Source organism: Corvus brachyrhynchos, unplaced genomic scaffold, assembly GCF_000691975.1.
Source record: "Corvus brachyrhynchos isolate BGI_N302 unplaced genomic scaffold, ASM69197v1 scaffold369, whole genome shotgun sequence".
NCBI classification, from domain to species: domain Eukaryota; kingdom Metazoa; phylum Chordata; class Aves; order Passeriformes; family Corvidae; genus Corvus; species Corvus brachyrhynchos.
The window spans coordinates 60,186-65,723 of NW_008246055.1; the positions used below are offsets into that span (position 1 = coordinate 60,186).

Below are 5,538 nucleotides of genomic sequence, written 5' to 3' on the forward strand. Positions count from 1 at the left end.
GAGTTGTCCTGCTTGGTCCCCAGCCGAGAGACACAGGAGGAGAGCAGAAAAGCAGGACCTGCACATTGCCCTGGGGAGCTGGTGGGGTGGTGGCAGTGGTACCAAGCATTGAGAAGCCACCAGGTAAAATTTGGTGCAGAATTTGGTGCAACTGGGATTTCTGCAGCCTCTGCTCTGCACAACCAGCTGTGCAGCCCTGCTGGGGAGGCGAGATGGGGAAAAGGGAGAAAACTCCTGCTGCTTCTGGAGAAATGTCCTCAAACCATCAGGACATCTGGCAGGACAGTAGGTGCAGCAGCCTCCCCCCCGTCCTTCCTGTCCCCACCGCGGTGGTGGTCAGGACGCTCACGTCTGACTCTGCCAGGAGCTCCCCACCAGCCCCTTTCCCCTGGATTGGTGAAGGGAGCAGCCCCCATTCCAAGCACCACCCAGAGCTTCCCTGGCCAGCACCCTGCTCCAGGAGATGCCATCTCAGTAACTCTGCCCCCGTGTGATGGCCCTGATGCCCCAGGATGTTGGGTGTGTTTGGGGCAGGATGGTTGGGAAGCCCTGGGAGTGCCCCATCCCTGCCCTGCCTGGCAGCACCGGGGGCATTGCTGGGGAGGGATAAATATTTAGTGCTGGAGAGCTGCAGGTGGACGGCGGCGCTCGGCAAAAGCTGCAGCCCCTCACCTGCTCGGAGGCGAGGCAGGAGAGTGATCAAGGTGAAGGCGCCTTCACATCTCCCCGGCCTTGAACAGCAGATGAAAGGGGGCATTGGGAGCCAGGGATAACAAAAGGAGAGCAGGGAAAGTTCAGGTCAGGCAGGCATTTCTGGCTGGTGGGTTTTCCACTGAGAAATTCTCCCTGCCTCTTTCATGGTGATGAAGATCCTTTTAATTTTTTTTCTTCCCCCCTTCTCCTCTCCTTCCTCTTTTCCTCTTTCGCCAGGCGGATAGCTGGGAGCCGCGGAGCATGTGATGCATCTTCCATATAGGGGCAGGAGCAAAGCAAGACCAACTGATGGACGCCCTAGGGCCAGACTTGCAGACAATATATAACCTACTGCATGATCTAAAACGCTTCCCACTTCCACAGAGCGAACATCAGGCAGAGCGGAGCCGCAGCGAGCGCAGAAGAGTCCTGTGTGCAGGTAAGTCCCCCTCGTCTCCTTCTCCAGGAGGGTGTCCCAGGGAGGGGGAAGGTGCGAGGGACCCGCTCCGTGCCCGGCTGCCGTGCAGGCAGGTGGGATGGGGCAGTTTTGCTGTTATCCGTGGGAATTTTTAAAGCCTTTTTTGGCGCCAGCGGAGTTCAGGACGGTGGTGGAGAGAGTGGGAGATGGAATCTGGCAGAGCCCAGCCTCAGTCTCTGTCCCTGCAAACACGGACACCGTGAGTGGGAGAGCATCCCGGGCCAGGCGACGTTCCTTTACTCGCATTAATTGCTGTCGAGGTCCGCCTGGGCTGTGGGAAGCGCCTGGCTCCTGCCCGGCTGCTCTCCGGCATCTCCCGCCCATCACCGTCCCATCCCAGCCGGCCCCGTTGGGGGTCCTTCGCCTTTGACAAAGCAGCAAAAGGAATCCTCAAACAACTTTAAAAAGCACTTTTGCTCAGCCCGCCGCCTCCAGCGCCTGCCTGGCTGCCTTCACCTTCCTGCACTGGAATTTCCTTTGCAAGGGAAGCTGTTCCCAGCTGGGACCGAAGGGGGGACGTGGGCTGGAGGCAACGGGGTGGCAAAACACCAACCAGCGTGTGCAGGCGAGGGTTTGTGTGGGTGTGTGGGCTTGGGGGGGTCCGTACAGCCCAGCTCCTGTGGCGTCCCTGCACCTCACACCCGGCCCCACGGACGGGGACCAGGCTCCGTGCCGGGGATAGTTTGTGTCCTGCTGACTGGAAAATCATCCTAGCAACAGCTCCGCGGGGCCTCGCCGGGTTTATGGCAGGGAGGGGTTTGTTTGCTTTGGGGTATTGACTGCGCCTGGTGGTGGTGTGGGGGTTGAGGAGCCCTGGCTGTGTTTGGGGCTGGGGAACCTCCATGTATTGCCAGACTCTTGGAGAAGCCCTGGCAGTCCCAGGCAAAAGGGACTCGGTAATTGTAATCAGGATAAAGTTGGACAAAATCATTAAAATTAATGTTTTGGGGCATTTGGGCTTATACACCCCCAGCAAGTGCACAGATGATAAACTGCTCTGTGGGTGCAAGGCTGAGGATGTTCCCTTGCTCTGTGCCTCAGTTTCCCCCTCTCTGCACTTCCCTTGCCCGGGTCCTGCCGGTCAGCCCTGTGCAGGGGCAGCACTCGATGCACGTAGGAAGGGTCAGCCCAAGGGAGCATCAGAACACAGGCACCGAGCATAATTCAGACTGTTTTTAGACAAGGACACTCAGAGAACCTGCAATGGGCAGAGGCAGCTCTGTGAGCAGAGCTGGCCAGGGCTGGGAGGGGGATGGCCGTGTCCCCACCACCCAGACTGGGATAGGGGTCACCCCAGCAGCACCCTGCACCCTGCTGTGGGCACCGAGGCTGCGGGCACGGCTGGAGATGCCCATCCTGAAGGCGAGCAAGTGTGATCAAGTTGGGTAATGGGCCCAGAGTCTGCCACGCAGGGCCAGGGATGTGCTGGGGGTTGTCAGGGAGTCAAGGGTCTGTGCTGGGTGTCCTGCGTGGGCTCAGTGATTTGGGCCAAGCTCTCTCTCTGCTGCCATGAGCTTTTCTGGGTGAGGGGTGGAAATCTGAGGGCTCTCGGTAGCTCAGCATCACCGGGATCAGGCAGCACAGGAAGGGCTCAGGGAGTCCCCTGCCCTTGGCTTGGACCACAGTGGACAAGAGGAGAGAACACCTTATCCCCTTGGCTCCGGACCCTTGAAAATCCTGGTGGCAAATGCTCTCAGATTTCCACACTGAAATGAAGACAGTGCAACCCCTCTCCAGCTTTTTTGAGCTCCCCTGGTTGTGTTGGGAAGTCCCAGCTCTGAGCAGGGCACTGAGCCGCTCTCCCCGGGTGCACAGGAACCGAGCGTGGTGGGAGCTGAGCAAAATCTCAGCTAAACCAGGCCAAGCTGGTACTGCTGGGTGCCCCATCCTGGTGCCACTGGTAAAGCAGGAGGTCCCCAATGCCATACACTAGTGCCCAGCCAGAGGGAGAAGCAAAGATGTCAGGGATTTTTTCCCCCTCCTGGGATAAGATAATCCCTCTCTCTCACTGCTTTTCTCCTCACTGTTTTCCTCCTCTCCCGCCCTTCCCAAATCTCAAAACTGGGACAAATTTCAGGGCACTTTCAGCCAAGGTGATACCTAAAATCAGCCCTTCCACTTCTCCCAGGCTCCAGACTGGTTTTGCCTAGCAGTGCTGGGTTTGGTGGGGAAGACATCAATAGCATGAAGCATCCACTCCAGCGCCATTGCTTGATGTTCCCATCTTGATGAGCACCATCTGGAGAAGGTTTTGCCCCTGCAGTGCCTTACCCTGATCCAGGGATTGTGTCCTGGGTTTCCAGTGGCATGGCTGTGAGGGCACTGCCTGTAGGAACCACCAGCCCTGCTGGGAGCTCTGCCGGGACCAGACCAAGCACAGCTCCTAAGCTGAGAGCAGGACTTGTGTCCCTGCTCTCCTGCCAGCACCAGCTCTTGCTGGAGCTGGAGATGCCTCAGCTTGCCCTTCGTGGTCCGGGGGGTGGGCTGGGTTACCCACCTTTGTGCGTGGCTGCCCGCCTTGGAGCCCAAGGGCTCATACCTGGGTTGTGTCCATATTTACATCAGGCTCAGGATCCTTCTTATTTGCAATTATTATAATTATTTCTGATTGGAGTGGTAAGAGGTGTGGGGCTGGCAGGAGGGTTGATGGGCACAGGGGGCAGAGCTGTTGCTGTTCCACAGATCCTCCTTACGGTCCTGCAGAGCTTGGGAGGAGAATCCTTTGGATCCGGGGGAAAAGGGACCGAGCCCATTTCTGACACGCCGTATGGCAGGGAGCGATCTGCGAGCCTGGCTGGAGGGAGCCGCACACAGGGCAGGGATTGCCGAGGATCCGATCGCTCTGCGGGACCCAGGGCGGTTTCCTGGGCACAACATCAGACACTGCATCCCAAACCCGGGGCAGGCACCGAGCCTGGCACTGGGAGCGCCGGAAAGGGCTGGCAGAGGTATCTGATCACTGCAGCACGGGTTCCTCTCCGGGATCCAGGGCGGTTTCCTGGGCACAACATCAAGCACCCCATCCCAAACCCGGGGCAGGCACCGAGCCCGGCACCGGGAGCGCCGGGAAGGGCTGGCAGAGGCAGCAGGGCTGGCACAGCTGTGTGGCTTTCAGAGATACTTGATCGATAGCTCCTTCCTCCCACTCCCCCCGCTCCCCCAATCCCCACATGCATTTTTCATGCTAACCCCTCCTGGGCAAAGGCTGTCTGCGCAGGAAAAGAAACAGAAAAAACCACAAAACACAGCAAACCGCAACGAAAATCTACGTTTGTTTCTCTGGTCCCCGGAGATTGTTGTAGTTTAAGGGCCAATCTATAGATTCAGGGCTGGGAATATCTTTGCTCCATGAACAAAGAGGGATGAAAAAGCTCCCCAGGGCTTTTCTCAACCTTTTTAAGGTTGGCCCAGAGCTGGAAAAGGCTCTGTACACTGAGGGGTCTAATGGTGCAACACTGCCTGGGCAAACTGGGGAGGCTGGAAAGGGGAGCTGGGCTCCTCTGCAGCTCTTCCTGGGGTCTCAGCCCTCCCAGGATATGCTGGGATGCTGTGAGTAGTAACGGGGGTCCCTCCCTGGGGTACAAAGGGTCTCCAGGGCTCCTTGTACAGCTGAAAGTCAACCCACGCATACAGAGCTGGGTCCAGGGTGATCCCAGGCCACAGTGGCTGGGGAGGCTGGTGGATCCCTGGGCTGACCCTGCCTGGCCCCTGGGAAGAGCTCAGATGAAGGTTTGGGTATTCCTCAGAGTTAGGGGAAAACACTTGCAGGGTTTTAGCAGAGGGCAGTTTTCAGGGTGAATCTCCTTTTTCGGTCTTCTGTTGTCAGTGAGGGGTGCTCCCTTTTTTGCTCCCCACTTTTGGGCGGCAGCAGTTAAGACCCGGCAGCACTGCTCAGTCCATGCTTCCCCAGCGCTGGAATGCTCCCGTGATTCTCCTTCCCATCAGCGGCGCCTGCCCAGCCTGCGCAAGGAATCTGCGAGCTGACCGTGTGTCTGTGCTGAAGGACCGACCCTGGGTGAGGTTCCCGGGATCCCTCCAGAGCCGCAGTCCCCGCTGCATCCCTGGCACCCCACTCCAGGCACAGCACGGACTGCTGCAGCCCCGTTCCCTCGGGAGCTGTGACACCCGGGGCCAGACCCACCTCCTCCGGGTTTGTAGCAAGGTGATTCCAGCAGCATCCCAAAATTCCCATTATTTCTCCGTGAAGCCGATGGCACACGGCTCCCCCCGCCCTGCAGCGGTTTCTCCGTGAAGAGCCCGGGCGGCGTGGGCAGCGTGCGGGCAGGCACAGAGCATCCTCCCCGCAGCGCTCCCACCGCCCCCGGGACCGGGCGCCGGGGACGCGGCCGCACCGCGCGCGCGTGTCC

The 5,538-nt window shown here is 59.1% G+C and overlaps 1 protein-coding gene across 2 annotated transcripts in view; it reads left to right on the plus strand.

Moving 5' to 3' along the window:
- Positions 1-936: 936 nt before the first annotated feature.
- Positions 937-5,538, plus strand: part of PRR35 (proline rich 35) — a 24,495-nt gene continuing 19,893 nt past the window's right edge. For both annotated transcript variants that reach the window (XM_017745743.1, XM_008642392.2), the window contains exon 1: positions 937-1,132. The gene's annotated coding sequence lies outside the window, so the exon portion shown is untranslated. The remainder of the gene's footprint in view (positions 1,133-5,538) is intronic.